Genomic DNA, 9863 nt, shown 5'->3' with positions numbered 1-9863 from the left:
GTAGCAGCGATGTTTGCAGTGAAGGACAGTTTGTTATCTAGGGTCACACCCAGATTCCTTGCAGTCTGAGTCGGGGAAACAACAGAGGGGCCGATGTTGATTGTTAGGTCAAGAGTGGGACAATCTTTTCCCGGAAGAAAAAATATTTCAGTCTTGTCAAGGTTGAGCTTGAGGTGGCGATTAGACATCCACTGAGAGATGTCTGCTAGACAAGCAGAGATGCGTGCGACGACCTGGGTTTCAGAACGGGGAAGGACAGAATTAGTTGAGTGTCGTCAGCGCAGCAACGGTGTGAAAAACCATGCGGGCTAATGACAGATCCGAGCGAGTTTGTGTACAGAGAGAAGAGGAGGGGACCGAGGACAGAGCCCTGAGGGACCCCTTTAGATAATTGACATCCCCTTCTTGTACACAACGTCAGTGTTGATCTTCCACTTCAGTCCGTTGTCTCAGTGCAGTCCCAGGTACTTACTCTGTTTACTGGATTATTCACACGCTTTTTAAAGACCTTTTTTGAGTTTGACAGTTCCTGTGGACTTGAACATTTCTCCAGTTATTGTAGTTTGTGCTACTGTTGGGGAAAGAGTTATTTCAAAGGACTTTTTTATTTGAAGTTGGGACTTTTGGTCTTTGGGAGTCACTCCAGTTAGACAGAAGTGAACACTGTTCAAAAGGAAGCTGAGCACCCATGAGTTTAGTGTGGCTTTTATAGATTTAGATTCACAATGTTCCTGTGTGTATGAGTTCATTCTCTTTATATTCTCTTGAGAAGTATTTCAGAATGCTTTACTTGAAAAATAAGAAAGGTACACGCTTAATGGAGAGGACGGACATTTCATTTGTGTGTGTGTGTGTGTGTGTGTGTGTGTGTGTGTGTGTGTGTGTGTGTGTGTGTGTGTGTGTGTGTGTGTGTGTGTGTGTGTGTGTGTGTGTGTGTGTGTGTGTGTGTGTGTGTGTGTGTGTGTGTGTCCTCAGTGAAGTGTAGCTTCCAGCTGCAGCATTCAGCTCAGTTCCTGTTCTGTCTGACTGAGGGAGGTTTTTGTACGACGCTTTTTCACTGTGTGAACACATACTGACTGTTGGGGTAATGGAAACTCTGACAGTAGTAAACTGCTGCGTCGTCAGTCTGGACTCCACTGATGGTCAGAGTGAAGTCAGAGTTTGATCCACTGCCTGTAAAACGCTCTGAAATCCCTGATACTCGAGTGCTAGTAGAGTGCATAAGCAGTTTAGGAGTTCCTCCATCTTTCTGTTGGTACCAGGATAAATATATCCCACCATGAACATGGGAACTGGTCTTACATGTGATGGAGATGGAGCGTCCCGCAGCAGAGCTCACTGCTCCAGACTGAGTCACTGTGACCTGGCCTCTGGACTCTGAGGATACAGAGACAAAGACAGAAAGCAGCGTCATGGTTTGGTCCGCTTCATTTCAGAGGGACGGATGTTCACAGAGGAGAGGAGTTTGATTCTCTGGACTTTACCTGTGAAGCAGCAGCAGAGGAGAGTCCAGATGAGGACGCAGATCAAAGTCATGTTCTTGATGAGGAGGATTCCTGTGGCTTCTGTTGTCATGAAGGACAGCTGTCAGTCATCCAGTGCTCAACTCTCAGGACTATAAAGTGTCCCAGAGCACTGGAGCATGGTGCTGCTGATGCAAAGTGTCTCTCTATGGAAATGCTCTGACTGACTCCAACAGGGACCTGGATTACTCTGATGATGCTGTTTATCAATGGATCCATCTCTCTGTCAGAGGATGGATCAGGAATGGCTCAGCGCTCACTTGTATGAGGCTTTAAGTTCAACGGATACATTTTCTTGTAGTTCATTTCAGTAAAAAGCTCAAATTCATAACTCCAAATAATCAATACCACCTAGGAAAAACAAAATGGAGATTTATCATTGATCCTGATGGAAAAGCAAACATGTATTTATGGAAGTGATGCACATTCAGAAGTATAACATGTATAGCTTGTATTAGACGTTCATTGTTTCATTTAAGTAATCAATTACTTTGATGTTTAAAAGTTGATAAAATCATGAAACTCAACATATTTTGTGAACAATTCGTTTTTCAAAAGAAGAATCTTCATTTCAAACTGAAGGGATGAGTAGATATTTGTTTTAAATGTTTAAAAGGTTCAATAGAGAAACAGTAGATACTTTTCCATCGTGTGTGAATCTGTTTCAAACATTTGAAGCAGTAATTATATAAAGTGGGTAAACTGAGGATGTGTTTGGTGAGTTTGTTTGTGTCAAAGTCAGAGAGCCGTGTCTCTCTACAGTGAGAGGTTTTTGTACGGCGGCTCAATGACTTTGTATCACTGTGGTACACGTTCGGTGGAGGAACCAGACTGGATGTTGGAAGTAAGTCAAATGTTAATTCATAAGAGCCATTTCTCTTTTGTTGTACTTATTATTCAGCGTACGGAGAAATAGTTACCTCTCCATGTCATTGTATACATACTTATCAAATATTCTGAACCGAGAGGCTAACTTTACTCCAGCAAAAGACGTTTAAATGTTTTTATGAAACATTGAACACAGAATAATTCATTATTTCCACCTTTAATGGTGAAGTAGCTTCTGGAGGGCTGGTAGGTTTAGTTCAGTGAGTCAAAGTCAGAGAGCCGTGTCTCTCTACAGTGAGAGCTTTTTGTACGGCGGCTCAATGACTTTGTATCACTGTGGTGGACTTTTGGTGGAGGAACCAGACTGGATGTTGGAAGTAAGTTTCTGCACAAAAACTAAATATGATGTTAAGAGACGTTTTAAATTCTGTGTTAGAGTGTTTGAGAGATAGATTTATATTATTTTAATTGTAATGTTTAGATAGTATTAGTATTCATGTCTTTATTTCTCTTCATCATTGAGACCAAGACGGAGCAGCTTTTCTTGAAATGTCTTTATACATTCCCAACATGCTGTCATTCAAACAGCTTCAAATGTGAAATGATGAAACTGCTCATTTTTCATTAACTTATTTTGAATTGTCTATCTCGGTTCTCCTCTCTGTTCTCAAATAAATTATGAATACAGTTTTTAAATACAGTTGAACAGAGTAAAGATAATGATGGATATTAAATAGTGTTGAATTCTTTCAGACATTATTTTATAGTTTGTAAAACTGGGTAGTGATTGAGATTCACATCAAGCACAGTTGATTGCTCCGTTTCCTGTATTTGTTCATTTATCCACTAAATAATTTAATAATGTTTGTAGAGTTCAGGTTTTGGATGATTTTGATAACTACTACTTAAAATGTGTCCTAATGTTGTTCTTTATTTCTATTGTAGTCTGACATATTTCAGGTGACTCTGTGTGAAGTGTCTCTGTGCTGATTTGCATGAGAGGCTTCTTAAAGGGAAGTGAAACAATGTGTGAGTGAGAGACTGATGGAGCAGAACCAACATCTGACAGAAACTCCTTAAAGGAGAAACGCTCTCACAGTAAAGGTGTCCCAGTGTCTGCTGCTTGATTGACAGCTGTGTGCTCCCTGTCCTCTAATCTGATTGGTGTCTCCTAGGTGATGTCCGTCCCACCCTGACGGTGCTGACCCCCTCCACAGAAGAGCTGCAGCAGGGGATGGCCACCCTCATGTGCCTGGCCAACAAGGGCTTCCCCTCAGACTGGAGTCTGGCCTGGAAGGTGGCCGGCAGCAGCAGCAGCAGCAGCTGGGAGGAGAGCAGGAGCCCCGGGGTGCTGGAGGAGGACGCCCACTACAGCTGGAGCAGCACCCTGAGGCTCCCTGCAGACCAGTGGAGGAAGGTGGTCTCTGTGACCTGTGAGGCCACCCAGGGCTCCCAGACTCCGCTCTCAGAGACACTGAGGAGAGAGCAGTGTTCCCAGTCCTGAGCTGACTCACTGGGACTCTGCTTTCTCTCTCACACTGCTCTCAGTCTGCTCTCTGGCTCTCAGGACATGTTTCAACATCAACCTGTTTCTGCTTGTGTCGATGGTTTCAACATTTTAAAACAATAAAGATGAATGTGTGTATTATAAAATGTGTTTGGATTCCCTTTCTCTGAGATACCTTATTCACATTCATTCACAAAAGTCACAACCTTAACAAATCAATATTTCACATATTACTTTTTAATGGTCTTAAGGTTTTGGATATACTTCTGGATTCCTCCTAGTTTTATTTTTGTTAATCAAAATTAATACCAATCAGAATATTCTAAACATTTCAATGGTAAACCACACAGCTCTCTTATCACTGATGTTAAAGCAAATGTTCATTTGTTATTAAACTTTACCTTGAATATATTCTGAACATCTGATAAAAAAAATGTGAATTAGAATAAGAAATCCAGGATGAGAAATCAAAAGCAGGATATCCTCATCATCAAGTTATTTAACATGAATCTGAATTGAGATTGACCTTAAATATGATTTAATGCACACAGTCCAACTCCACCAAAGAAAGTGAGCGTACTACAGTCTCTGTCTCCTGCTGCTTTTTAGCAGAATATAAACATTGTGATTTTTGGGTTGCAGTGGAATTGTCCAAAAATCAGCTCCTATCGTCTTTTCCTAACCACTACTCCATGACCTCTGAGGGAACCGTCACCGAGTTCATGAAGAGTGGTTTTATGGTGTTGTTTTATGCTTTATGAACCTGGACCACAGTGACAAATATATTATTCATTAGGTTGGAATTGAAATATAAACGTATATTGAAACTTATCATTGCTCCCACATGAATCCACATGAATCCCATTACGTATGATTGTATGAAAACACATTATAAAATAAATACAATTGTATTTATCGTGAGAAAATCACATCATTGTGTAAATAAATCAAATACAGCTAATACAACACACATGAATACAAATATTTCTAATTTGTTTTTCCATGCGTAAAGAGAAGGTACAAATATAAATCCATTTTGTTTTCATTGACATGTTTTCTTTTCCCCCGAGTGGAGCAGGCTGGCTCTGTGAGAAAGATCCATGTTTATAGTTTCAGCTTCAGAAGATAATGTCTTTTTACATGTCGATGCAACACATTCTCACTCCCAACTCGGCCTATGTTGACGTTATGTCAGGGTCTCTGTCGTCACTTTCCAACACAAGGGGCGGCCCTTTAGCGTGGAGTTTCAACTATCAGGGAGTCCCATTGACTTGCATAGAGCTCCCTGAACGCTGGTAATAGACGAGTTGGGATCGCGGAGAAATGCTCTCCGCAGATCCATTCTCACAGCGTTTATCAACCTTTTTCTAATTCAATATCAAGCCATACTTATTGTGTTTACTTCTTTATTATAATTGAATAATGTCTGACTTTTGTATCCGTCAGTTATGGGGAGAGTAGGAGCTAAGAAAACTGAACTCTGTATTTTTACATCGTTTTTTCCTCCTAATTTTGTATTCTTTTCTAAACCACACTGTTATTTACTCAGCAATAAGACACAATTATCCTTGTGTTTATTTATTTGTTGGATTGTATAATGTCGGACTTTTGGAGTCCGTCAGGACCGAGGGTCGGAGCAGCTCATTCGAACACAGGAAGCTGTATTTTCAAAATAAGAGTTCATTTTAATATTTTGTTTGATAATATTATTTTTATTAACTAGACCACTGGGTCATGTTAAGACCATTTTTATGTCGGTTTGGTATATACAAATTGTATATGTGTGGATAACAAAATACATCCATCATAAACTAAGCTGGAAACAGCAGTACATTTGCTGAGTGCTTTAATCGCCTAGCGGTTAAAGCACGTTATTTAATTTTTTTGTTGATACGTTATATTTGATGAAAACATAAAAATATTAAGAGTACATTCTTTCATAGGGGGAAATTAGAAGGTCAATGATAGAAATATAGAATATGAAATATCAATAAGATACTGTAAGTGATCCCTACAATAAAACCGTTTAGTGCTGGATGTCCAAAGATATTAATATGAGGATGTACAAAACAGACAAACTAATTAGGCTTTATTTAAACATTAAAGAATACTTTAGGTTAAGGTCTTCTTTTGATTAAGACAAAAGCTTTGGTGGTATCTGCAGATAAATATTAAGCCTGACAAAGTACTTAACGTCTAATATATTGCTTTCCTGCAATGTTAACTATGTTGAAGCACTTATTTTAACTGATATTATACACATTAATTATACTCTTATGTAGATAGTATAAGAAATGTGCAGAATATGACAGTTTAATGGTGGAGGTATACACATATTGATAGATGTCTTGTAATGCACTGTTGAGGAACCTGTGACCCAAGTTTTTCATTCATTGCATAACTACACCGTAGTTGTGTATATGATATGTAAATAAACCTTAGGAAATCTTGAAATCTTGAAAGGGATGTGCAAAATAGCAATTATATACAGTCTTTAATGAACTATTAGTAGAGAATAACGAGTAATGAATATACTTTATAGAGATCTGCAAATAGTCTTAGTCTTCTCAAGCACCAACTATCAAATATTGTCATGTCTCGCAAATTATGTTAGTTCGTTTTTGTCTGGGTCTAGTGATTTTCCCCTTTATTTTTGAATAGTAACCTTCCCTCTCGTTTCAGATACTCTGACCTCCCTTCCTTGTGTGTCTCCCACTCCTGTGATTGTCGACCCCGCCCCTGATTGTTTCCACCTGTTCTCCATTACCTGGTGTATTTATTGTCCTCGTCTCCCTTTGTCCTGTGCCAGTTCGTTTCGTTCCTTGTGACTACCACCAGCATTAGCAATCCAGGATTAACCCCAAGCAGAGCTTTGAGCCACGTCTTGTTTAAGTATTTTTGTTGTTCATGCTCCTAGTGTTTTTCCTCTTTAAGAGTGATTTTGTTTTTGTACCACTATCGTTGAGCTTTGGTTTGAATAAAACCTTTTTTTTGTTAAATTCTGTGAGTTGTGCATTTGAGTTCATACCCGTTTAATCAGTCGTAACAGTACGAACTGGCCTAAACATGAACCCAGCCGACTCTGAACAGCTGAGAGCAGCGCTTCGCTCTCAGGGAGGCCGCCTCGCTCAACAGGAGGATCAGTTAACGGCCATCCAGCAGGGAGTATCACACGTCACAGACAGCCAGAGGGAGTTCGAGTCATCTGTTACAAACCAGATTAACCACCTGGCGGGGCAGATCCACCACCTGCTCGCTCACCTCAAGACTGAGCCCTCACACCCACCTCCGGCCGGACCCGAAGCGAATGCGGACCCGGCGCCCGCTTCCCACACCGTGTCAATCCGCCTGGCTCCGCCTGAGAAGTTTTCCGGGGAATCCCATGACTGCCGTCCATTCCTGGTGAATTGCAGCTTACATTATAGCCAACTACCGACAGCCTTTCCCACGGAGAGATCCAAGGTGGCTTTTATGATTTCCCATCTCACCGGACGAGCGGCGGCGTGGGCTACGGCTGAATGGTCACGTGACTCGCCGATATGCGAGTCTTTGGAACAGTTTACGGACTCCCTGACGAACATTTTTGACCACACGTCCCCAGGCAGGGAAGCAGCTCGGGCTCTTTACAAGTTAAGTCAAGGAAGACGCAGTGTGTCAGACTACGCAGTGGAATTTCGCACCATTGCGGCCGATAGTGGCTGGAATTCTTCTGCTTTGTTCGATGCCTTTATTAATGGGCTTTCTGACCCTATTAAGGATCAGCTGGCACCCTTGGATCTGCCAGTGGAACTAGACTCTGTCATTGCCATGTCCATAAGGATTGATAACAGACTTGCTGAGAGGAAACGGGAGAAGGACAGGGCTGCACTACCCTATTTCCACCCTAGAGGGCACTCCTACTCTTCTCACTCTCAGGAGACTGCCATGCCACGTTCCTCTTTCCTTCCATCCCAGAGATCAGCTTCCCCCAAAAAGGCCGAGGAGCCAATGCAGCTGGGACGTGCCAAGCTGTCCACGGAGGAGCGGCGGCGCCGCCTGCTGGAGGGAAGATGTTTTTACTGCGGTCAACAAGGTCATCTTCTCTCTGGATGCCCGGTAAAAGACGGGGCTCACCAGTGAAAGGGAGGGCACTGGTGAGCCGTCTTTCCACGGCAGACTTTCCTCCCCGCAAGTTGACCAACATAAAGGTAATCTGCCATGAAAGAAGTAACTCTCAAAAAGTGTTAATTGACTCTGGGGCTGACGAAAGCCTGATGGATTGGGGATTAGCTCATGAACTGAGACTTAATACTGAACTTTTGTCGTCCCCTTTGAAAGCCAGTGCTCTGGATGGCAAACTTCTATTTCATGTCACACACAAGACCGAACCCGTCACTATCATGATTGATGATCATTGTGAACTCATGTCGTTTCACCTGTTTTAATTCTGCTCAACATCCTCTCATCCTAGGTTTTCCCTGGCTAACCAAGCATAACCCCTATGTTGATTGGCGGTCAGGTAAAATTAAGGGGTGGGGGCAGGAGTGTTCACAGGATTGTTTTAAGTGTGTGGGAAACATGGCAGTAGGAGGGGTTTCTGGGGAATGTAGTACCGATCGGGTTACTAATACTCAACATAGCCTGGACCGCAAGAATCAAACCCCAGATTTAACTTCTGTTCCCCCCTGTTACGATGACCTGGCCAAGGTATTTTGTAAAGTGAGCGCCACCTCCCTTCCTCCTCATAGGCCGTATGATTGTGCCATCAATCTGTTACCTGGGGCTCCAATTCCGAAGGGTAGGTTATACTCCATCTCGGGTCCGGAGAAGGAGGCTATGAAGGAGTACATTGACACCTCTCTTCGTGCAGGTCTGATCCGCCCGTCTTCCTCCCCGGCTGGGGCGGGTTTTTTCTTTGTGGGAAAAAAGGACGGGTCCCCTAGGCCATGCATTGATTATTCTCCTTTAAATGACATTACGGTAAAGAACAGGTATCCTCTCCCCCTCATGGCTACTGCTTTTGAACAACTTCAAGACTCTAACATTTTTACCAAGTTAGACTTGCGTAATGCCTACCATCTGGTGAGAATTCGTGAGGGGGATGAGTGGAAGACTGGTTTTAACACACCCACAGGGCACTATGAGTATCTCGTCATGCCATTTGGTCTCACCAATGCTCCAGGAGTTTTTCAAGCACTCATTAACGATGTTTTAAGGGAGTTTTTAAACCGTTTTGTGTTTGTATATCTTGACGATATTTTAATATACTCACCTGACAAAGACTCTCATGTTCACCATGTACGTCAGGTCCTCCAAAAACTCCTGGAGAACAAACTGTATGTGAAGGCAGAGAAATGTGAGTTTCATGCTAAGACTGTATCCTTCCTAGGCTTTATCATAGCTCCTGGTCTGATCCAGATGGACCCGGCCAAAATCAGTGCGGTGGCTAAGTGGCCTACGCCAGACAACCGCAAGGGGGTGCAACGTTTTCTAGGCTTTGCTAACTTTTACAGGCGCTTCATCAGAAGTTTCAGCGCCATTGCTTCTCCCCTTCATGTTCTCACGTCCCCTCAGGTGCCTTTTGTATGGTCTCCTCAGGCCGAGGAGGCTTTCCGCCGTCTCAAGGAGAGGTTCACCTCAGCCCCCATCCTCATCATCCCCGACCCAACTCGTCATTTCGTTGTAGAGGTTGACGCCTCAAATGAAGGGGTGGGGGCTGTCCTGTCGCAGCGGTCCAAGGAAGACAACAAACTTCATCCCTGTGCCTTTCTCTCCAAGAAACTCTCCTCTGCAGAGCGGAACTACGACGTGGGGAACCGTGAGTTGTTGGCGGTAAAGATTGCTCTGGAGGAATGGAGACATTGGTTGGAGGGGGCTCAGCTCCCTTTTATAGTGTGGACCGACCACAAGAATCTCGAGTACATTAGGAAGGCTAAAAGACTAAATTCTCGCCAATCAAGATGGTCTCTGTTTTTTAACCGTTTTAACTTCACTCTGTCTTACAGGCCGGGGTCCCAGAACGCCAA

General features: G+C 42.8%; 1 gene segment (V, D, J or C); it reads left to right on the top strand.

Annotated features, from left to right (window-relative positions):
- The first annotated feature begins 3376 nt into the window (after positions 1-3376).
- LOC307041237 (Ig kappa-b4 chain C region-like) lies at positions 3377-4004 on the top strand. The segment is given in 2 exons: positions 3377-3380; positions 3527-4004.
- Positions 4005-9863: the final 5859 nt, after the last annotated feature.

The sequence above is a fragment of the Notothenia rossii genome (genome assembly GCF_949606895.1).
Source record: "Notothenia rossii genome assembly, chromosome: 5".
In the NCBI taxonomy this organism is placed as follows: Eukaryota; Metazoa; Chordata; class Actinopteri; order Perciformes; family Nototheniidae; genus Notothenia; species Notothenia rossii.
The sequence above is the reverse complement of the archived record's forward strand: the minus strand, read 5'-3'. Positions and strand labels throughout refer to the sequence as shown.